Raw genomic sequence first — 24,623 nt, forward strand, 5'->3', positions numbered from 1 at the left:
CCACCTGTCAGCACTGTGTGCATTTCTAGTAGTAATAGCGGGAGGGGGTGGAAGAAATGTTTGTATAATGTCTTCCTTAGCCTGCCCTTCCATCTTAGCTATGGTGAAGAAAAGAAGGTGGGCATGATCAGTTTCTCTTCCTCTTTTCATCCCTGCTCCTGTTTCTTTGTGTTGCTCTGCTGGTTCAAAGCATCCCTGGTCCTGCTTTGACTAATCCCCGTGTTGCTCTACATCACACAGAGACCTGACAAGCGGAGAGCTCTGGCACTCCATCAAGGAAGGAGAATCCCTTCTGTCATCCAGATGCTCTGCTGAACATCTGCCATGCAGGCTGCACATCCATTAGTTCACCCACTGATGCCAGTGGAGCAATATCTGAAGGTAATGCTTCTGCTCCCTCTGCTGACCAGAGGTAACCCTGCAACCCCCTTTGGAATATTCTCTGGTACTTCCTGAGGATGATATCATTCAGCTGGGGGATATGGGGGGGGGTTGTCTAAGATGGCAATTAAGGATGCTGCATGTGCCGCACTGGGTAGCCGGGAATGACAGAAGGACTTCATGATCTGTTGCTATGTAGTAAGCCTGGGGCTGTCAAAGATGTGGTGTTCAGAGATCTTAGGGCTGTGTCATCATGTCCAGGGGGTCAGGTCTCACTGAGAAGACTGCAGAGAAGCTGTTTTGTTGACAGTTCCAGAAGATTTGTCATGGTTGTGCAGCTGGCACATCCATGACAAGATGGTAAGAGATGAGAGGGGCCTTGCCAAGGCTCCATAAGCCAGAAATATAGTTTGGATGAGTAACAGAGAAGGCCTTCCAGGCGCAAGAATGCCAGAATCTAGTGCCAGGTTCGGCCCTAGCTCCCTTCCCCCCACAATGAGCCAAGAATTGGGTCTCATAATTTGGAAGGCACAGTTGAGGCAGCTGTTCCCCAAGCAAAGTCCCAGTCTGGCCTAGAAACGTTTATAGTCCTTCCAGGTCAGAACGGGTCTAGTCAGCAAACTCTTTGGCCTGTAGGAAATGTCTCACCCCATACAGCAGCAGAGACATCTGAGGGTTCCTGATTCTAAACCCAGTGGGATTTTAACTCCCCGCCCTCCCATGGGTGTAGAATAAACACAATTTGATATTTCATTTAGAACTGGGGATGGCATGGGTGCCCAGTTGGGGCTCAAAGCCTGGCGAGTAGTCACTGGCTTGGCCCCCCCAAACACCAGTCCGCAGCCCAGTGCCTGCCCGGCTTGGCATGCACTGAGCCAGGCAAGTGCACGGGCGTTCGCTCCCTCAAGGAGCACCATTTGCCACTCAAATGGCTGCTTGCTGTTTTCCTTAAGCATCCCATCTACACAAATGGTGGTCCTAATCAATGCCTGTAATGTTGCTGACACTGCCCCTTTAAGGGCCCCATTTGCATAGATGGGATACTTACAGAAAAGCGTAGCAAATGGCACTCGAGCAAATGGCATTGAGTAGCAAATGGCACTCGACGAGGGAGCACCAGAGCAGACGCCTGCGCGCCACTGCCGAGCAGCCCGCGCACCACCCAGCAGCTCAGCCCTCGCCACTCGCCTGGGTCGGGTAAGTGCTGGGGGTTCGGCAAGCACTGCAGGGGGCAGGCACAGGGTGATCCATCCATCCCTACTTAGAACAAAAAATAATTTTTCAAAGTTTCATTATTTCGTCATATTTAAATTCTCAAGTCACATCTAATAAATGTGTGGAATGTGGTTGAAGACACTCAGCTTTGTAATATGTGAATATTCAGATGCAAATATGAGACTGATACACACATATTGGAAGGACAAGGAGATCAAACTGGCCATTTCTTAAAATCTCCCCAGTGTTCCAGAATGTGTCTCTCAAGTTCAGATTTATATCTGAATATTCACATATTTAATTAGTTCTTGACAATTCAAACATTACCAAGATTTATTTATTTATTACATTTATTGAACACCTCATAAAATAAATTACTCTAGGTGTTTTACAATAATAATGATAAAAATACAAATAAAATCAACAACATAAAATGAATTAATGTGCCAGCACAGCATAAAACACAGTATTATGTTGCAGAGACTAGGATAATAAAACACACTGCAGGGACTAAGGTAATAAAACACAAAAATAATACAATATTTCAAAATTCCTTAAGGGTGCAATCCTATGCATGTTTAGAGGAGAGAAAAGTCCTACAAGCATGGCTGGCTGGGAATGCTGGGAGTTGTAAGTCTTTTTTCTCTATCTAAACTTGCATAGGATTGTGCCTATGTGTGTTTCCGTTTTTACAAAATATGATTTCGAAAAGAATATACATATGTGGCTTAAAAATAGCCAAGAATGTACGTGTGTGTATGTGTTTTCCTGGCTATTTTTAAGCAATTTTCCCCACACATATCTTAAGAATGTTAAGTTAGTAAGTTAGAAGATACAGACTTTCAAACCCCAGAATGGGTTTAGGTTATACATCATTGTGTACAGTCATTGCCTTCAGCACCTTGGCTACCCTGAATTTATTCAAGCTGTAGCCTTTGTGTTCTGCCCATTACAGTTCTGTTCCAATAATTCACACAAAGGATCTGTACATGCCTGCCTCCCTTCCTAAAAGCGAAAGGTAAAACAATAAGGTTAGCCTAACTGATCACTTAAAATATATCTCATTCACATCCAGTCAGTTAGTGTGGGGTTTAAATATGTGCATTCCAAATCATTCAGACGTGGGGATGCTGTCACAGAGAAAAAGTGGATATGTGCAGGCACCATCACTGCAGGGAAGAATTATGTTCAATAGGTGGACCATTCATTCAGCTCAATACAAAGCCATGATCTTGAGATGCAGCCTATCCCACTCAAATCCTGAAATCCATCCTCTGTTTAACAGCCATTGTAGCAGAATATTCTAACATAGAAGTTAACTCTGCCCCAGATCAGCAAGCACTGCTGAAAGCCTATTGACTTCAGCCAGGTCACAATTTGGATGAATAGGGCTTTTGGTGTCAATATTATGATAACAAAGCAGCAATTAGTCAATTAGCATTGGCCCCTTGGGTAGGAATGCCTTCATAAGGACCTGTTCATAGTGATCAACTTTGCCCCCAACTATTGCCCCTACGTGTCCATCAATAGTTGCTGGAAATATCCTAGTAGCTGATACATCAGTACAGTTATGTAGTAGAATGATGTTCTCATCATTTTGAAAACAGTGTTTTTGATATACAATATTAAAGACATACTGCCCCATAAGTCAAGAATCAGGACCCAGTCATGTTTAGTGCCACACATAGAAACTAAGTGTGCAATCCCATGCATGTTTAGTCAGAAGAAATGTCCTACAACTCCCAGTATTCCCCAGCTATCATGGTTGGCTCAGGAATGTTGGGAGCTACAGGGCTTCTTTCCTGACTAAACATGCATAGGATTGTGCCCTAGAGGTCTCCTCATAGATTCAGTAGAATCATAAGCCGTATTCAGGCATTCTGTACCTGAACAGGGCAAACATCCAATGAGAGTGTTCCAACACTGCCCCCTCCATTGTTGCATCCATTGCCCTCTACCCATGGAGGGTGACTGGATGAAAAGTAGAGCCCCTCTATCCATGGCGGCTTTCCACTTGAGTGATAACATGGATTTTCCAGCATTCTGGCTCATGAGGAGAGCCTCCATGGGTACAAGAAGCTCACCTCTTCAGACCATCACCCAGTATGAACAGACGGTGATGGATGTGATGAAAGAGAGGGGCAGGGCTGAAGCGTTCCCTCTCATCACATGATTGCCCTATTCAGGTACAGAGCACCTGAATAGGGCTATAGATTCAGTAGAATCAAGCGGTATTTTTTTTCCTGAAATGTACCATTTCAAGCTATAGGTGCAAGGTCACATGATTACTAGGGGTGTCAGAGAAATCCACTGCAGATTCAAATGAGGCTGGATTCTCTGGAATTTGGCTTCAGGAATCTGCAGCCAATTGGGACCACTTACCTCCACTCCAGGAGGACTGGAAGTGGAATGGCACTCGGCTGCTTCTTGCCAGCCAGAGCCGTTCGCCTCCTCCCTGTTCCTGCCGGTTGCCTTATACGCAAATAGAGTCATGAATCTTGCGTATAAGTCTATGTGTCCATAGGCTTATACGCAAGATTCACTGCTCTATTTTGCATATAAGTCTATGGGCACATGCGTTCAGCAGGATGTGTCCATAGACTTATATGTAAAATAGAGCAGTGAATCTTGCATATAAGCCTATGGACACATAGACTTATACACAAGATTCATGACTCTATTTGCGTATAAGTCTATGGGCACATCCTCCTGATCGCCATTTTTTTTAAAAAAGACATTTCAATCGGCAGGGACAGGGAAGAGGTGAACGGCTCTGGCTGACAGGAGGGAAGGTAAGAGCCCCCAAGCCAATCCCCCCCCCCAGAATCCGAGCGGAGCGGAACTGCTCTGGAGGATTCCGTGGGGGGAGGAACGGATCGCCTCCCCCCCACGGATTCCCCTCCGGAACAGATGGTGGGGAATCCGTACACCTCTAGTGATTACATGCTCCCCAATCCAAAGAAAAAAATCTGCATGAAGAAAACTAGCATATCAGGGATAAATATTTACCCTAGTCTTCTCCCGACATGCTACTTTCACATCTGGAGGGAGGTCTGGCGTGTGGGTGTGTGTGAAGGAGGAGCCAGCATTCAAAATTATGATAATCTACCTGCAGCCCAAAGTGGTAAAAAGCTTTATGCCTTGATTCTATGAAACATTTAAACCAGTACTGAGTTATACATTCATCTCGTTTTATTTATTGGTATTCTATTCCTCCTTTCTAAATTGTGTGTGTGTGTTTGTGTATTACATATATATATATATATATACACACACACACACACACGTACATACACGCACATATACATACATACATATATATATATATATAAATATGTAATATCAAGCTGGCTTTCAAGCAGTGATTTACAACAGTGTAGAACAGCGTTAAAAGCAGCAGGCACAGTAAAATCCCATAGAAAAGCAATACCCCAGGAAGACCTGTTGAAATAAAATGTTCTTCACTGCACATGAAGAAGTGAGCTGTGGTGGGGCCTAGTATACCTATCTAGGGAGGCTATTGCAGATTCTAGGTGCCACAACCCAGAAGACCCTCTCTTGAGTGCCCACCTTCAGTGGTGGTGATCAAGAGATATTCTGGTCCCAAATCACAGAGGCCTTTAAAGGTCATCAGCAGTGCTCTGAATTTGCCCTGGAAACAAAATTGGAAGCCAGTGTAGCTGTATCAAAAAGGGAGACATGTTCCCTGTATGCGTGACCCAGGTTAACAACCTGGCTACAGCATACTGGACTAACTGTACGTCCTATGTCAGGGATTCACAACCTTTTCGATCCCAGGGGCTGCATGTGATGCTCGCATGGGGGTTGGGGGCTACAGGCACATGCACCCCCACACACGCATATGCACCTGCACACCCTATACACACAGGTGCACACTCACATCTACACACGGACGCATGCATGTGTACGCACATGCGCAACCCAGCAACCTTGAGACAAGTAGCTGTTTCCTCCTGCGTGTCCAGGAAAGAGTGATTTGCATGAGCATCTCTGGAAGAGGGAGCAGAGAGCCTTTTTGTCCACATTCCCCCCGACTCCCTGTGATCCTGGAACAGAAACTCTTTCCTCACTGCTAGCAGTGACAGGAAAAGAGTGATCTGTATGCACACCCTTAGGGGAAGGAGTGGAGTGCATGGGCAGTGGGGAAATTGGCAGGGGGATTTCAGGGGTGGGGGGTCAGAACACCCTTAGGGGCCACAGCAAAGGCCTTGGAGTGTCCAGGCCACAGGTTGTAGGGATGTCAGAGAATTCCACGACGGATCTCGGTGAGGCCGAATGCACCCCCGAAATCTGTCGTGGAACAAAGTGCCCCCCCAAAGGCATGCGGGACGAAGTCCCCGCCGCCCCCACCCCACGAAAGGCGCGCGAAACGGAGCACTTACCTGCTCCCGTCCGCGCTGCTTTGCGAATGGCAGCTGTCCTGCGGCCGCCATTCGCTTCGTCTTCATAGCCGTGATAGGCTACGTAAATACATACGTAGCCTATCACGGCTAACGCAGGGATGCCATTTGAGTCCCTGCGGAGGCCGTGATAGGCTACGTAAGTATTTATGTAGCCTATCACGGCTCAATACAGGGACGCAAATGGCGGCGGCGACGACAGCCGCCATTTCCGTCCCTGCAGGGCTGCCCAGCGGCCGGATGTCTGGCTGTGGGTGGCCGGAGCCAGCCGGCGGCTCCGCGGCTTGGCCGCTGAGCGGAGCCGGCCAGGCAGGATTCCGGGGGGAGGACTGGATCGCCTCCCCCCCGTTGAGGATTCCGGGGGGAGGAACGGAGCACCTCCCCCCCATGGCGGATTGCCCAGTGCAGAGCCAGGTAGGTGTTTCGTACATCCCTAAGTCAGGTTGTGCACCCCGTTGCATGTTCTACCAGCTGCCTGTCTACTCAAGATGTTGCTTGCTCACACTCTGGCCTGCATGCTTGTTAATAGGATCCAAAATGGGTCTGTTCCTTTTTTCTTTATAAAAAAGCCATTGTTGTTGTTGTTGTTGTTGTTGTTATTATTATTATTATTCCCTGCCTTTTCCCCAGTACTGGGACACAAGGTGGCTTACAAACTTTAAAACATATACAATTAAAACATATGAAAATATACAGAAGTTAAAATATAATTGAACAACAATACAATTACAATTATATTAAAAAGGTTAAAACAGCATTTTAAAACAGCATTTTAGCAGTTTACCCCAGGTTCCCACTATGTCCCAAAGGCCTTGCTTTGTTTTAGCCTGTCTCCTTTCAATAACAAATAATGCCCTGTCAAAGTTGTCTCAAACATCATCATGCATTTGCTGCCGAGCTGAACTTATTTAAAATCACATTCAGCGTGTACACCCTTGTTACTCGTCCAATAGCCACACAGCTCCATCAATGCCCAAGGAAGTCAGGTTTTCTCCCACAACAAAATACTTTTGCTCATTCCAGTTCTTCTGAATGGCTCTCATTAAGCATGCCCAAATGCCATTGCAGAGGCCAACACCTTTGGGATGAGGCATCAGAGGCTGAACAGGGTCAACACAATAGTAAATATGCAGATTGTAATCTCTGTTGCTATAAGCCCCATCAGTTTCCTCCTGGCCTTGAGGTTCTGATATCTATCAGGAACTCCATATTGGAGCATAATGGGAATAATATTTCTTACAGACTGATAGATTTCAAGGTTGAAAGGGACTGCAGTGGACATCTAGCTTGAACTTTTGCATAATTCAGCTATAGAATTTCACTCAGCGATTTCTGCACTGGAGGAATTATTTTTCCCGACGATGCTAAGCGAGACCTATCAAAACCCTCTCTTTTTGGCTTGCCATATTATTCCTTAACTTGGATGAGAATTTATAGTATAATACAAGTTTATTTTGTGTAGCATCTTTCACAGTGACTCCATCCCCCCCCCACCCCCTGCCACCGCAAATACGTTGCCAAGCCAAATAAAACCAGACAGCACAGGGCATAAATTACGAGAAGGCAGTGGCTCCAAGACATTGGACAGTGAATAAATTGAAACATTCAGTCATAAGGCTGGTAAATGAGGGAGAGAAAAAAATTCACCATCAGAAATGATACATTTAACTTTCACAATGAGATGCAAAGTAAGCGGGAGAGAGATTGACGCTGGCCTCAGAGGAGAAAGGGGCCCTTGTAACTACTCAAAGTGAAGATTTGGATAAGAACTTTGTGACAGGGACTCTGGAGCTTGAGCTTGGAAATTCAGGATCTGGGGGCGGGGCGGGTACCAGCGGTGTAGTGGAGCCAGGGCTCACAGGGTCAAAGTCCTGGGGCTTTTTGATTAGCAGGAATGACAATGTCATCTGCCCCGCCCCCAGATTTCTCTGTTCCCTCTGAGCAATCCTTACAGTAGCTGGAGGAGAAATGTGTTCTCCCAGTAACAATAGATTACTTCAACCTATCCCTGTTAAAATGCAAAGTATTTGGGGCTGACTTGGTCTTGAAGGGGTATTTATTTATTTATTACATTTCTATCCCACCTTTTTCCTGTTGCAAGGAACTCAAGGGAACCTACACAATCCGCTTCCTCTCCATTTTATCCTCACAACAACCCTGCGAGGTAGGTTAGGCTGGGAGTCAGTGACTGGCCCAAAGTCACCCAGTGAGCTTCATGGCTGAGTGGGGACTAGAACCCTGGGTCTCCTGAGAGGGGATTAGAACCCAGGTCTCCTCATTTCCAGTCCAACACTCTAACCATTGCACCAGACTGGCTCCCCACTATGCCAGACTGGGTCCCAATAAGACCCATTAAATGTTCAAAAGACCTACAGAAGATCTCTCTCTCTCTCTCTCTCACACACACACACACACACACACACACACGGAGGGAGGGACAGAGGGAGGCACCGACATGACTGTCTGCATTTTGGACTCTCCTTGGGATCGAGGTCTTTCATGATGAGCACCTGCATGTCAAAATGCACCATTGGCTGGGACCTATAGGCTGTCGCTGAGGCCTCAGAATCCTCTTTGGGTACAGGGGGAACAGGGAGTCCAGCAACTGCCCCTAAGCTGGGCAGGCAGTGTGAACATAAGTGTCAGGGTGGACACTGAGCCCATAGAATCCCAGAGTAGTTCTGCTTCTGAGGAAGAGGAGTCGCTCCTGGGAGAGGAGCGCGCTCCTCTTTCCCAGGGGCAACAGCTGACGGAGATTCCTCCCACCAGCATTCCTAGCTTAGATAGCAGTCCTGAGAGTGACAGAGCATGAGAAGCAGACTTGATGGACGCGCGACGCCGACGCAGAGAGCGGCGCCAAATGGAGGGCGCAGAAAAGAGGCGTAGTGCCCAGTTGGCGCACAAACAACGGTTGTGCCCAGAGGATCCAAGGGAAAAGGGGAGGGACTGTCCCTAGTCCTTAAGTTCAGGGGTCTGCCAGTAATTCCCTTTCAAACGGGGACCAACTGTTCCAACTTAGGGCATAGGTACTCTACTGCTCATATCTAGTTGCTAACAGTAGAGTTGTTAAGTTGTAAAAGAGGAATAAAGCTTTAAAAAGAATCCATTTGTCTGTGTCTGGACTTGGCTACTAGATTAGACTGAGAGAGGCCTCCAAGGAGCCCTTGACAATAAGAAGATGCCTGCTAGATCTTGCTCCACACAGCTGCCAACCAAATGCCTCCAGGAAACACACAGGCAGGGCATGAAGACAATAGTCCTCTCCCATCGCTGCTCCCCAGCCACAGGCATTCAGGAGCAGATTGCCCTGGCCCATTTAGATTGCAGATATACACACACTCCCCTTCATGGATCACTGCCTTGTTGTGGCGAAGGGGCTTGCATAACTCAGTGAAGCCATAAGCTATGCCGTGCAGGGCCACCCAAGACGGACAGGTCATGGCAGAGAGTTCTGACAAAATGTGGTCCACTGGAGAAGGAAATGGCAATCCACTCCAGTATTCTTGCCAAGAAAACCCCATGGAACGTATCACAAGGCTAAAAAAGATGACGCTGGAAGATGAGCCCCTCAGGTCGGAAGGTGTCCAATATACTACTGGGGAAGAGCAGAGGGTATTTCCAAGTAGCGCCAGAAAGAGTGAAGCGGCTGGGCCAAAGCCGAAAGGACACTCAGCTGTGGAAGTGTCTGGTGGTGAAAAGAAAATCCGATGCTGTAAAGAACACTATTGTTTAGGAACCTGGAATGTCAGATCAATGAATCAAGGTAAGCTGGAGGTAGTCAAACATGAGATGACAAGATTGAACATCGACATCTTGGGAATCAGCGAACTAAAATGGACAGGCATGGGCGAATTTAATTCAGGTGACCATCATATCTACTACTGTGGGCAAGAATCCCTTAGAAGAAATGGAGTAGCACTCATAGTCAACAAAAGGGTGGGAAAAGCAGTACTGGGGTACAATCTCAAAAACGATAGAATGATCTCAGTACGAATCCAAGGCAAACCATTCAACATCACAGTAATTCAAGTCTATGCCCCAACCACTGGTGCCGAAGAAGCTGAGGTTGATCGGTTCTATGAAGACCTACAACACCTTCTAGAACTAACACCAAAAAAAGATGTCCTCTTCATCATAGGGGATTGGAATGCTAAAGTAGGAAGTCAAGAAATCACCAGGATAACAGGCAGGCATGGCCTTGGTGTACAAAATGAAGCAGGACAAAAGCTAATAGAGTTTTGCCAAGAGAACATGCTGATCATAGCAAACACTCTTTTCCAACAGCACAAGAGATGACTCTACCCATGGACATCACCAGATGGTCAATATCGAAATCAGATTGATTATGTCCTTTGCAGCCAAAGATGGAGAAGCTCTATACAGTCAGTAAAAACAAGACCTGGAGCTGACTGTGGCTCAGATCATGAGCTTCTTGTTGCAAAATTCCGGCTTAAATTGAAGAACGTAGCAAAAACCACTAAACCATTCAGGTATGACCTAAATCATATCCCTGATGAATATACAGTGGAGGTGAGGAATAGATTTCAGGGATTAGACCTGATAGACAGAGTGCCTGAGGAACTATGGACGGAGGTCCATAACATTGTTCAGGAGGCAGCAACTCAATCCATCCCCAAGAAAAAGAAATGCAAGAAAGCCAAGTGGCTGTCTGAGGAGGCTTTACAAGTAGCTGAGGAAAGAAGGGAAGCGAAAAGCAAGGGAGAAAGGGGAAGATACATCCAACTGAATGCAGAGTTCCAGAGAATAGCAAGGAGAGACAAGAAGGCCTTCTTAAATGGACAATGCAAAGAAATCAAGGAAAACAACAGAATGGGAAAGACTAGAGATCTCTTCAAGAAAATCGGAGATCTCAAGGGAACGTTTTGTGCAAAGACGGGCATGATAAAGGACAAAGAAGGCAGGGACCTAACAGATGCAGATGAGATTAAGAAGAGGTGGAAAGAATACACAGAAGAACTATACAGGAAAGATCTGAATGTCCCTGATAGCCATGATAGTGCGGTCACTGAACTTGAGCCGGACATCCTAGAGAGTGAAGTCAAGTGGGCCTTAGGAAGCATTACTAACAACAAAGCTAGTGGAGATGACAGTCTTCCAGCTGAGCTATTTAAAATCCTAAAAGATGATGCTGTTAAAGTGCTGCACTCAATATGCCAACAAATCTGGAACACTCAACAGTGGCCACAAGACTGGAAAAGGTCAGTTTACATTCCAATTCCAAAGAAGGGCAACGCCAAAGAGTGTTCAAACTACCGCACAATTGCGCTCATTTCACATGCCAGCAAGGTGATGCTCAAAATCCTACAAGCTAGGCTTCAGCAGTATGCAAACCGAGAACTACCGGAAGTACAAGCTGGGTTTCGAAGAGGCAGAAGAACTAGAGATCAAATCACCAACATTCGCTGCATCATGGAGAAAGCAAGAGAATTCCAGAAAAATGTTTATTTCTGCTTCATTGACTACGCTAAAGCCTTTGATTGTGTGGATCACAACAAACTGTGGCAAATTCTGAAAGTGATGGGAGTACCAGACCACCTTACCTGTCTCCTGAGAAACCTGTACAAGGGTCAAGAAGCAACAGTAAGAACCAGACATGGAACAACCGAGTGGTTCAAAATTGGGAAATGAGTACGACAAGGCTGCATATTGTCACCCTGCTTATTTAACTTATATGCAGAATACATCATGAGAAACGCCGGGTTGGATGAATCACAGGTCGGAATTAAGATTGCTGGGAGAATTATCAACAACCTCCGATATGCAGACGATACCACCCTAATGGCAGAAAGCGAAGAGGATCTCAAGAGCCTCTTGTTGAGGGTGAAAGAGGAGAGTGCAAAAGCTGGTTTGAAACTCAACATTAAGAAAACGAAGATCATGGCATCTGGCCCTATCATTTCCTGGCATATAGAAGGGGAAGAAATGGAAGCAGTGACAGATTTTCCTTTCTTGGGCTCCAAGATCACCGCAGACGGTGACTGTAGCCATGAAATTAAAAGAGGCTTGCTCCTTGGGAGGAAAGCTATGGCCAACCTAGACAGCATAGTAAGAAGCAGAGACATCACCTTGCCGACAAAGGTCTGTCTAATCAAAGCTATGGTTTTCCCAGTAGTAACGTATGGCTGTGAGAGCTGGACTATAAGGAAGGCTGAGCGCCGAAGAATTGATGCTTTCGAACTGTGGTGCTGGAGAAGACTCTTACGAGTCCCCTGGACTGCAAGGAGGTCAAATCAGTCAATCCTAAAGGAAATCAACCCTGAGTGCTCATTGGAAGGACAGATACTGAAGCTGAAGCTCAAATATTTTGGCCACCTAATGCGAAGAGAAAACTCTCTGGAAAAGACCCTGATGCTGGGAAAGACTGAAGGCAAAAGGAGAAGGGGACGGCAGAGGATGAGATGGCTAGATAGCATCACCGATGCAATGAATATGAACTTGAGCACGCTCCGGGAGAGAGCGCAGGACAGGAAGGCCTGGCGTGCTATGGTCCATGGGGTCACGAAGAGTCGGACACGACTGAACGACTGAACAACAACAATACACACACTGGTAGGCCTTCACAACACACACTGATAGGCCTTCACAACTGAAGGCCTTCACAACACACACTGATAGGCCTTCACACTGATAGGCCTTCACACTGATAGGCCTTCGCAACACACACTGATAGGCCTTCACAAATTTGACTAATCCCTCTGCAGAAGCATGCATCCTCTGGACAGTTCATCCGGGTCTAAACACCAGGAGTTTGGCCTTCTGCCTTTGCCTGGCTAAGAGAGCAGTACTGGGGGACCAACTCTTCTTTGGGCCAGACATTGTTCTGAATATTAGCAGCTTTTGATTTCAAATCGGTAGTGATAGGGCAAATCCAGAATGGGTCCAGGTCCAGCTATTGGATTGAGAAGGGACACCCCCCACCCCCAAATTTCAGTATCCATCTGAAAGGTGACCTGATAAAGAGGACTTAGCTAAACTAAATTAAGAATTAGATTAGGGAGCAGGGGTCTTCCCATCATGACAAAGCAAAAGGGATTCCAGTAGTACAGGAGTGGGAAACCCCAGGCCTGGGGCCAAAAGCCAGATCTCCTGGGATTTTCATCCAGCCACCTGGGGTTCTCATGGCTCCACCCTCTTTTCCCCAACCACTGATTGCTTAGTGGTTTCTCAGCCTTTGAGCAATATTTTCCCCTGGTCTAAAAGTATTAAGTTAGAGCTGTGCGCAGAACGCAGATGGCCTTTCAAAATGCTCCACCTTATTTGTGGGCAGAGAAATGTGGGAGGCAATTTCACCAAATTTCACCAAAGGTCAGGATCTGTTCTCAGTCATCCCAGAGTGCAGGACACAGAATAATGGGCTCAAGTTACAGGAAGCCAGACTCCGGCTGAACATCTGGAAAAACTTCCTGACTGACAGGGCAATACGGCAATGGAACCAATGACCTAGGGCTGTGGTGGGCTCTCCCACACAGGAGGCCTTCAAGACGAGGCTGGACAGCCACATGTCAGGGATGCTCTGACTTGGACTCCTGCATTGAGCAGGGGCTTGGACTCGATGGTCTTGTAGGCCCCTTCCAACCCTACCATTCTATGATTCATGAATTTCTCCAGGAAAAGGAGAAATTCTCAACTGTTTCTCTCAGCTAGGGCTCCCCATTGGCAGTGCTAGTAGCCCAGCTGCTTTCGGTTTTGGTATGGGGTTTGGGATTTTTTGTGCTGCAACAGCACCAGCTGTGTCGGCAGGCTGGCCCCCAGTTTGCATTCACCACAGTGCAGGTGTGAGTGGGGGGCAATGTTGTGTCAAGCCCCAGGGATGAGGTGGAGTCAATGTTTTGCCAAAATCTGTCCTCTAATTGCCAGAAAGTTTTCTTCCCCTGTGAAAAGGGCTTCCATTGTTCTGCCTCATTCTCAGGATAGTCTATAATGTATGTTGAATTTCCTTTGGTGGTGTTTTTGAGCTTACCTAACCTAATCACAGCCAGCCTCCCAGGCTGCCTGCACTTTCTGATCTGAAAAAGCCCCACGGGAAGAATTACCTCATGGTGCCTTAAAGAGAGCTTTAATTGAAGTGTAGGAAGCTGAGGAGGCTGCCGGCTGCCGAAGAGATGATAGTGCAATGAAAAATAGGACATTTGCGCTCTCTCCTCAGCCACCTCCTAAGATGATGAGGATGATATTATCCATTCAGTCGTGTCCGACTTTTGGTGATTCTATGGATCATCTGTCTCCACGTATCCCGATCTTGTACTATTTCTTTGAGCTGTTCCATGCTTTGGTTGGTATCAATTTTGATGGTATCTAGCCATCTTTGGCGGCCAGGTTTCCTTTTTCCGCAACCAATCTGAGCATAATTGCTTTTTCTAGTGAGTTCCTCCGCATAACATGGCCAAAATAAGTCAATCGCAATTTCATGATTTTTCCATCCAATGATGTCTGGGTTTATATGTTCCAGTACTTGCTTACTTCCTTACTTACCTAAGAAGATAAGCCCCAAAGACCCAAACCCACCAAGGAGAATTTCTCCAAAATTTCTTCACCATTGAATTTCTTTTCGAAAGCAATTTCTCTTCTATCAAATTGCGTGAAAATGGTAAAAAACAAATAAACAATGATGTGGGAGAAATTTTCGGCACAGCACTAGTTTAAATGCCTCTCCTAAGGCTTAGTTCCTGGCAGTAAGAGCTTTAAGCTAAAATATGCTTGTTTCTAAATTTTCTGGCACTGCCACTTTTGCCTCGGCCCTGCCCAACACTGGAGTGTGCTCCCCTGAGAGCTTCTCTGAAACCGAATTTGTCCCTTGGGCTGTAAGAAGTTTACTACCCCTACACTAGAAGAACGAAGTCCCATACCTCCTCTGTGGATGCGGTCTCCCCAGACACCTGTTCAGGCTAAATCCTGACAATTAATTATCCCTCCTTCCCAAAGGCTCATGACTAAATTTAGCAGTCATACAGGATAAGAAGATGGGTCCCCTTATGAATTGATAACTTCATTTTAAAGAACAGGAAGCAAAGGATTGGGGTAAATATGTTATTCATGGGCTGGATGGAAGTAAAGTCCCTCAAGCACCTTTATTGGAACCTGTGCTATTTAAGCTATTCATTAAGTATCTTGGGTAGTCAAGTTTGCAAATGACACCCAACTATTCAGGATGGTGGAAGCCTAAGTAGGGATAAATGCCAAGTTCTGCACCTAGGAAAAAGAAACCAAATGCACAGTTACAAGATGGGGGATACGTGGCTCAACCACACTACAAACGAGAAGGATCTTGGAATTGTTGTCGATCACAAGCTGAATATGAGCCAACAATGTGATGTGGCTGCAAAAAAGGCCAATGCTCTTTTGGGCTGCATTCATAGAAGCATAGCTTCCAAATCCCAGGAAGTACTCATTCCCCTCTACTCAGCACTGGTTAGGCCTCATCTGGAGTACTGTGTCCAGTTCTGGGCACCACACTTTAAGAAGGATGCAGACAAACTGGAGAGGGTTCAGAGGAGGGCAACAAAGATGATCAGGGGACTGGAAACAAAGCCCTATTTATTTATTTATTTATTTATTTATTTATTGCATTTATACCCCGCCTTTCTCCCTCTCGCAAGGAACTCAAGGCGGCTTACATTATCCTCCTCCTCACCGTTGTATCCTCACAACAACAACCCTGTGAGGTAGGTTGGGCTGAGAGTCTGTGACTGGCCCAAAGTCACCCAGTGAGCTTCCATGGCCAAGTGGGGACTAGAACCCGGATCTCCCGGCTCCCAGTCCGTCACTCTCACCACTACACTACACTGGCTCTCTTCTATGAAGAGAGACTGAAAGAACTGGGCATGTTTAGCCTTGAGAAGAGAAGACTGAGGGGAGATATGATAGCACTCTTCAAGTACTTGAAAGGTTGTCACAGAGAAGAAGGCCAGGATCTCTTCTTGATCATCCCAGAGTGCAGGACACGGAATAATGGGCTGAAGTGACAGGAAGCCAGATTCCGGCTGAACACCAGGAAAAACTTCCTGACTGTAAGAGCAATAGGACAATGGAACCCATTACCTGGGGAGGTGGTGGGCTCTCCCACACTGGAGGCCTTCAAGACGAGGCTGGACAGCCATCTGTCAGGGATGCTCTGACTTGGATTCCTGCATTGAGCAGGGGGTTGGACTCGATGGCCTTGTAGGCCCCTTCCAACCCTACTATTCTATGATTCTATGATTCTATAAGTAGATGACAAACTCCAGAATCTCTCCAAACTGGGTGGATCTGCAACAACATGGAAAATGAGGTTCAGTCTTTGTAAGCGTAAAGTGACGTGCATTGGGGCAAAACATCTTCATTATGGATCTGAATAGGCAGAGACTAGCCTTGAAAGAGACCTTGAGGTGGTGCTGGATAGTTTAATGAAATGTCAACTCAGTGTGCAGCAGCAGTGAAAAAAGGAAAGCTCCATTCTAATTATTCAGAAAGGGACTGAAAATAAAAGAATCCACATGATGCCTTTGTATAAAGAATTGGTGCAACTCCATTCGGAATGCTGTGTACTGTTCTGGTTGTCCTATCTCCCAAAGGATATCGTAAAACTGGAAAAGGTACAGAAGAGGGCAACCAAAAGCATTTGGCTGCCCACAGTTGTGGATGGATAGTTCCTTGATCCATCACTGTTCTTCTTGAGTTCTTCAATCCCCCACAATTGGGAATACACACAAATCCACCTCTTTGTACAGGCTGATGACGCAGGCAGTACAGTGATAGCCATCCAGTGATTACTTTACTGCACTTTTATTGTTATATGTTATGATGTTATCATTTTTGTTAACCACTTTGAGAGCTCACTAGAAACTGGTATAGAAATCTGTGTTATAAATAACAAGTGAATAAATACAGCTGCTGTTCTTCCAAGACTTTTTCTCTCTCCTTGGGAGCTAATTCTTTTCTTGGTGGGCCTTCTGAGGTTGCAGTGGTATTCTCATTTATCTCAGAGTAAACCACATTGCATTCAATAGGGCTTACTCCTTCTAGTAGACATGCATAGGTAAAGATGGGTGAGAAAATCACTCCATCAAGGGGTGTGTGTGTGTGTTTATTTATTTATGGATTTACCCAATTCACACCTCTTGAGACTTTAAGTGAGCTGAATTCCGAAACTTGCATTTTGAGGGCTTTGCAATGCAGCTTGTCTTGGGGAAAATGGGCAGTATCCAACAATGGAATTTTGCAAAATCAAATAGCACTAGTGAAGCTCCACTGAATCTTTCTATTGCAGAGGTGCAACTGGTTGTGAAACAACTAAAGTTACATTTATGCAAGCATGGTTGCACAAGCAGTTGTGCATATCTCTTGGGCAACCCATTGCACATAAGTCTTGTGAAACCCATTGTGAAATGGGTTGCACAACAGTTTGCACAAGAATTATGTGCAATGGGTTGCCCAGTGGGTTGCACAAGAGATATGCACAACTGCTTGTGCAACCATGCTTGCATTAAATGTGCAATGGGTTGCACAACAGGTTGCACAAGGGTTAAACACAACAGGTTGCACAAGCATAATGCACAACTGTTTGTGCAACTGTACTTGCGTAAACATAACTTTAGTTGGATTTTTCTCTTGTGCATAGTTCAGACAGTACCTAATTTCCACTAGTGTAACATCATTTGCCCTAATGGGATGACACAGTTGGATACTGTCCGTAGTGCACAAAATGCATATATTTGCTGTTTTTCATTGCTTTCAATATTTTAACTGTTTTTATGTATTTTATTGCTGTGTGCCACCTTGGGAGGGCTTCTGTCCTGAAATGCAGCCAAGAAATGTTTTAAATAAATAAGGCTGCAATCCTATGGCTGCTAGCACAGATCAAGGAAAAAAGGGGCATTCCCAGTAGGGATGTTGGAGAATTCCGCCACGGATTCCAGGGAGGCCAAATTCCAGTGAATTCGCCTCCCCCCCGGAATCCATGGCGGAACGAAATAACCCCCGCTGCGACCCTGCAAAATGGGCCCGGAATGAAGCCTACCTGGTGTTGGCCATCTGGTGCTCTGCGAATGGCGGCCGCATTTGCGGCCGCCATTCACCTTCCTTCGAATGGCCGTGATAGGCTATGTAAGTATTTATGTAGCCTATCATGGCTAATGCAGGGACGCCATTTGCTTTGTTCTTATTCGATGCCATTTGCTTCATTCAAATACTTAAGCAGCCTATCACGGCAAAAGGCAGGAATGCAAATGGTGGCCACTATGCCATTTGTATCCCTGTCTTTTCTTTTGCTGTGATAGGCTATGTATATATTAGCCTATCATGGCAAAAGACAGGGACGCAAATGGCGTAGCAGCTGCCGTTTGCATCCCCGCTTTTGCCATGATAGTCTACGTAAATATTTATGTAGCCTATCATGGCTCAGCGAAGGGACGCAAATGGCGGCTGCTATGCCGGCCGCCATTTGCAGCCGCAGACCTGCTGCAGCTGGATGCCCGGCTGCAGGTGCACCTGGCCAGGGGCCCCACGGGGTCGCTGCGGAGTGGAGCTGGCTGGGGAGGATTTTGAGGGGAGGGATGGAGCGCCTCCCCCCCCACCGCAGATGCCACTAAACAGGTAAGTGGTTTCGTACATCCCTAATTCCCAGGGGTGGGGAGAGGTGGGGAATGTGAACATGCCGGTATGACACTTCCTATGTGTCATCTGGCCTTCCCCCACCACTCTGAGGTCCTGTGGCTAGACAGTCGAAAGTGGACATCTTGCCATGAATGCAGGGCAGCCGGAGTGTGGAGGAGAAGATCCCCTGCACTCTCCGCCCACCCTGCATTGGATAGGGGGCTCACCTCCAAGTTTGGAGGTGGCTGACTATCCCAATAGGATTGCTCCCTAAATGAATAAAATATATCTGAGGGGGAAAAAAACAAAAACAAGCAATGTAAAGTGCTTGGGAAAATGTGTACATTTAACAGCTACATATACAAAATGCATACAGTAGGAAAAATGTGCACAAAAAGGGAACAAATTTCCATACAGATTTCTTAAAAAGAGATTGCAAGCATATGTGGAAATGGGATGGATCAAGTGTGAACTTAAAAATCTGACTAACGTGGTGGGTCCGAGAGTAACAGATCCATCCATCCCTATGAATTGGATTGTGCTGTATGTCACTTTAACCTGGGATGAGGCACTAATCACCACAGTTACCTTTGTGCTGTGTCTTAGACAACCACAAAGCATGCCGGGACAATGATGTTGTTGGCAGTGGAGGAATTACATCATCTTAGAAACAAACCAATAATCTCCAAAGCCAAGTTTCTTAATTGTAGTGGGCGGGGCAGCAGCAGCAGTAATTAACTCTACTTATCTCAGTGAAGTTCTTTCCATCTGTGGAAGGAGAAAATAACTATAGTGAACGTGCTGAAATGACCAACAGTTTAAGAAAATTAAACCAAAATACAGCTGGTTCCATTCCATTATCACTGATGGTAGGTGGTCATGGAAATGAACCCCTGCTGTGATGTTGTGTTTACTACAACACTGAAGTCTTGCATTTATCCACGATCAACTCAAATATTTTCATTTAAACATGGAAGAGAGCAGTATGGGGCCTGCTTTCAGCCACAGCCTGCAGTTCCTTGATATCAATGCAATCTTGCTCTCTCCCTCTATTTTAATTAGAACTTTTAATTACATTCTAATTAGAATTTTAATTATTTTCTAACTTTTTATTACATATTCCTAACCAATCATGAGTACATAAGACAATGTGCTCATGAACATATATATTCTAGTGAATAAAGGAATTAAAAAATCCATAACATTTCCGAAAGAACCCACAAAAAAATGAAAACGAATGGCTATCATTTTGGGATCGAATGCACACAGTCCTTCAAATGCTTATGTTCAGTTTGCTGATTTTGTGGCAGATGGTGTATCTGTACATTTCTAGATGACTAGGAAATGCTTGTTTTAATGATTCTATGAGAAATTGTGCCAACCCCAAGTACAAAACAAAAGAACCGCCATGGGACACAAAACATGAGTCCTGTTTTGGTTGGGTATTGAGTCTGAAAACTGCTGGTATGACCTTGAACTAGGGATGACGCGTGCACCTGATTCTGTCCAGGAATCTGGCCCTGCCTGCACCCCAGAGCCCCGCTCGCTGACCCCCTGCCCCTGCTCACCCCCTGCCCATGCTTGGTGAATGGCCTGCACTCACCCTGGCAGCCTTGTCGAGCTCTGTGGTCACCATTTTTTGAGAAATAAATATGCAAAAATGTGCATATTTATGTATGCACGAAAATGCAAATTTTTGTGAATGCGCAGATTTGCTTATGTGAAAATGTGCATTTTCATGCATATGCAAATATGTGCATTTTTGCAATCACCATTTTATTTCTCAAAAACTGGCAGAGCTTGACAAGGCCACTGGGGTGAGTGTGGGCTGCTCGCCGAGCATGCAAGGGGCTCGAGCTCGGTCCGGGGAACAGCGGGCAGGGGTGAATCCACAAGATTCAAAACTCGACAGAGAGCTTTCTGGAAGACATTCTGGAAAATTCAGCTGGATCGAACTGTGGTGGCTAGGGTTTCAACTGGGGCTCAAAGGTCAGTTTATGTATCTCCCAGCTTACATTATCTTCATTGGGTACTTATTTATTTCGTAGCTCAATTCAAAGTGTTGGTATTTACCTTTAATAACAGGCTCAGAATACCTTATGAACCAGTTTCTTCTATGTGAACTTCCCCAGATTTTAAGATCAAAAGCCCTGTCTTGTTATTGTTAAGAATATGGTGAGCAAAAATGAGAGAAGAGGAGTTTCCATGGTATTACCAAAACTGTAGATGACCTCTCAGGGAAGATCCACTAGACCAGGAGTGAGGGACCTGCTTTGGCCCAAGAGCCACATTCCAATCTGGGAAATGTCTCAGTAGCGAATGGGCCAAAGTAGCCCAAAATGTGAATGTTACCTTTGTTAGTAAGACAGGCAACAGGAAAATGTCACCATCACCCCATCACACGTAACCCTAGGACAGCAAAGGAAGCAAAACTCACTCTAAAGTCAAATCCCAGCCAGCAGGAAAGCAAAGGTACAGCCAAAATCACAGTACAACACAGATTCAAAATCCCATCCTGCATCCCCAAATCCCATCCTGCAATTAATCAGGGATTTAGTGAAATAAAATCCAAAGTTCTCTGTAGCCCCTCTCCCAATATTCCACCAGCAACAGAGTTACAAAACCCCATCCACTCACCAAAACAAAGACCAAGCAGGGATTTGTGCAGCTGTGACCAAATGGGACCAGAGAGAGATCCTCCACCATGAAAACAGTAGCCATCTCAACAGGACTCACTGGGGTAAAGACAAGGGGGTGGAGAAGGGTTCTGAAGAGCAAGTGGTTCCAGAGAGCTCCAAAGAGACTTCTGAAAAAGACAGAAGTCATTGTGGTGTAGTGGTTAGAGTATTGGCCTGGGAGTCAGACTCGGGGGACCTGGTATTAGGTCCCCACTCAGCTATGAAGCTCACTGGGTGACTTTGGCCCACTCACAGCTTAACCTACCTCACAGAGTTGTTGTGAAGGTAAAATGGAGAGGAGATGTACTATGTAAGCTGGCTTGGGTACCTTGCCGGATGAAAAAGGTAGGATGTAAAGTAATAATAAAATAAATAAATTAAAAATACCTAAGAGCTGTGAAGATTTCCAGAATCAAAGAAAAAAATGGGGGCGGGGAATGACAGAACATTTGCTTTTTCATTGTGGACTTCAAGGGGGACTTCACAGGGAATTTTTGGCCCCAGTTTAGCACAGTGGAGGCAAGAAATCTAGGAGGATCGGGGCTGGGCTGTGAGAAAAATGGGAAGATGGCCAAGGGGTGGAGGCATGGCTTGGTGGGATGTATGAATTGGAGTCCAGTGGTGACCTGGACATAGGGATGAATGAAAATTCCACCATGGATCTTGGAGAGGACGAATGCCAGCGCATTCAGCCCCCCGAAATCGGTGGTGGAACGGTCTGCCCCCCGCCCCCCCGGGACGAGACTTACCTTGGGTGGGTCTTCCTGGTGGCAGCGGCTGCGGCGGCAGCTGCGGCGGCGGCAGTTCAGCGGCGGCAGCTGCGGTGGCCGGTCTTCCGACCGGCTGCCGCCACCACCATTTCCAGTTAAAAAAAAAATGTGATAGGCAACGTAAAGATTTACGTAGCCTATCACGGCTAGGTTTTTTTTAAAAAAAACGTGATAGGCTACATAAATGTTTACGTAGCCTATCACAGCTGACTTTAAAACAACAACAACAACAACGCGCGTACGCAATGGTGGCGGCCATGGCCGCCGCCATTTGCGTTCCTTATTTTGGCACGTCTTAGTCTACGTAAACATTTATGTAGACTAAGATGGCGAAAATAAGGGGAACGCAAATAGCAGACCATCTACGCTATTTTCATTCCCCTTATTTTCGCCGTCTTAGTCTATGTAAATATTTACGTAGATTAAGACAGCAAAAATAAGGAACGCAAATGGCGGCGGCCATAGCCGCCGCCATTTGCGCACACAGTTTTGTTTTTTTCCCAGAGCCCTCCGCGGCCAGAAATCCGGCTGCAGATGGCTCTGGCCTGGCTGGGTCTGGCCGGCTGCTCCGCAAAGCTGCTGCAGAGCACAGCCGGCCGCGGAGGATTCCAGGGCGGAGGAATGGAGCGCCTCCCCCCCATTGAGGATTCTGAGGGGAGAGACGGAATGCCTCCCCCCCAACCATAAACATAATCCGTGAAAGGTAAGTGCCTTTCGTACATCCCTACCTGGACACGGACTCAGAGGCTGAAGAACCAGCACTGCTGATGGAGGAATCACTGGACAAAGCACCACAGTGGAATCAAAGACCTTCAAGCCCTACTTGCAAGAGTATAGGGATGTGCAATGCCAGAAATTCCATTCCATTTATGTTGGACAGGATTCCCCAGTGTTTCTATTCTGGTAAGTGTGTGGGGAGGATGAAAGTGACAAAGATATTTACAAGAGGGGAATATGCGGCTGAGGGGACTACATGGCAGACAGGCAGACTTGTGATCATGTGCACTTGCAGATGATTGTCAATAAACTTAAAAAAAAATTACAACCCAATTTGTGTAAATGTAAAGGATCCCCTCCCCAAACCATTGCAGAAACTGACGCTGTACAAAATCTGCATATTGGCTCAACTTGCTACAGAGCAAGTCAATGCCTGTGGGAGGAAACAGAATGAAATCTGCCAGGGCTGAACTGGAAAAATCCATCAAGTTTTCATCCTTCAAACGGAATTCTCATACATCCCAACTAAAGACTGGGGATGGATGAATGAGCCATGTCTGAGATCACTAGGATTCTCCAGACATTATCTCACTGCCCGTCTCATGCCTGATTCCTGTTCACAATCCCTGCTTGCTCTGTGCAACTGGGAAAATTGCACAAATTGAGTCATGATCGAATGACTCAAATTTGCACAACTTTCCTCCATAGACTAAAGCAGGACTAATTCAGTCTATTTGTGCAAAACTACACCAGGAAGGTTGTGCAAGTGGAATGTGAGCACACGCCCACAATTTGCGAACATGTTCGGCGTACACATGCTTGGGTTCAGGGCTTCGAACATCGCATGCTTGCGTATTTTGTGAGCAAAAATGAAATTCTCATACATCTTTACCAGTCACCTCTGAGCCTGGACTGTGGATGCTGAGCTTAGCTTCAGCACTGGGCCAGCCCATCCATCTCCATAATCCATGGAGCCAGATGGCGTGCACCAAAGCCAGCAACGCATCGGGCATGAGCACTTGAAGGGATGCAGGAGTGCTAGGCTCCAGACCAGAGGCATTGACACTAAGCCCTTTAAGGCTTTCCACTTTGTACAAAGGGGTGGAGCTTGGGAGGTGGGCTCTGAAGTGAAGTATAAAAAGCATCAGTCTGAGTTCAGCCTCCTTGGAGCACGATGGTCATTAGGAGCTGTCCTGGGTGCTGCACTATCTAGCCTGCTTGTCTTGCTGCTCTGAGCCGCTTGGGCTCCTGCCTGCTTCATTCCAGAGTATGACATGACAGAGGTCCCTGACCATTGACACTAAGCCCCTTCTCTTCCCACTCTTAGATGGGCATGGAGGATGCACTCGTTTCTGCTGGTGCTTGCTTGTTAGCAATAGCTGTGTGTGAATTTCCCCCCACTGCTTTGTTTTAATGCTGGCATGAGTTAAATAATGTATTACTTTATTATATTTGTTTAAACAATGATTTTATTGCTCTTGATGCTATGGCATGCCATGTTAAAAATGCTGATATCCATATCGAGTATTGTTTTATAGGAAGGTGGGATAAAAACAAAAAACAAAAAACACTATTTGATAAATAAAAACATCCTACTGCAGTGCAAACCTCTCTGAGCAGTCAGGGGCTGGAGAAGGGCAGTGCTCTAGCTCCAAAGCCTTGCCGCTGTTACATACTGCACATCCTCCAGATCAGATGTGCCTCCTGGTATCTCATGTCAGGGCATACATGGGAGCAAGGGCCTTAGGCATTTGATATGCCGACTCTTTGAGGAATTTAGGCAGCTTGGTCAGGTGGCTGTGGTGTCTAGCTTGGGGTGTGAGGCCTCTTTCACAAAAGGTATGCGGGAT

Source organism: Heloderma suspectum, chromosome 6 (genome assembly GCF_057233095.1).
Source record: "Heloderma suspectum isolate Gila_16-S chromosome 6, 16-S_ref, whole genome shotgun sequence".
In the NCBI taxonomy this organism is placed as follows: Eukaryota; Metazoa; Chordata; class Lepidosauria; order Squamata; family Helodermatidae; genus Heloderma; species Heloderma suspectum.